The 274-nt window shown below is 1.1% G+C and overlaps 1 protein-coding gene across 1 annotated transcript in view; it reads right to left on the bottom strand.

Moving 5' to 3' along the window:
* The window catches only part of LOC119594150 (Golgi apparatus protein 1-like), a gene marked incomplete at its 5' end in the record, with an annotated part of 20,293 nt that overhangs the window by 2,302 nt on the left and 17,717 nt on the right, over positions 1-274 (bottom strand).

Raw genomic sequence — 274 nt, 5'->3', positions numbered from 1 at the left:
AAAATTATAAAATATTATAAATTATATTTAAAAAATTAATATTTATAATAATAAAATTTAATAAACATAATATTTTAAAAATATATTAATTATATTATATATTTATATAAATATTTATATTATTATATTATTTAAAAATTTATATATTATTTAAAAATATTTTATAAAATATTTTTTAAAATATAATTAAAAAAATTTATTTATTTACATATATTAAATTTCTAATATTTTATATATAATTAATAAAATTAAATTTAATATTTTAATATATTAA

Source organism: Penaeus monodon, chromosome 33 (genome assembly GCF_015228065.2).
Source record: "Penaeus monodon isolate SGIC_2016 chromosome 33, NSTDA_Pmon_1, whole genome shotgun sequence".
In the NCBI taxonomy this organism is placed as follows: Eukaryota; Metazoa; Arthropoda; class Malacostraca; order Decapoda; family Penaeidae; genus Penaeus; species Penaeus monodon.
The sequence above is the reverse complement of the archived record's forward strand: the minus strand, read 5'-3'. Positions and strand labels throughout refer to the sequence as shown.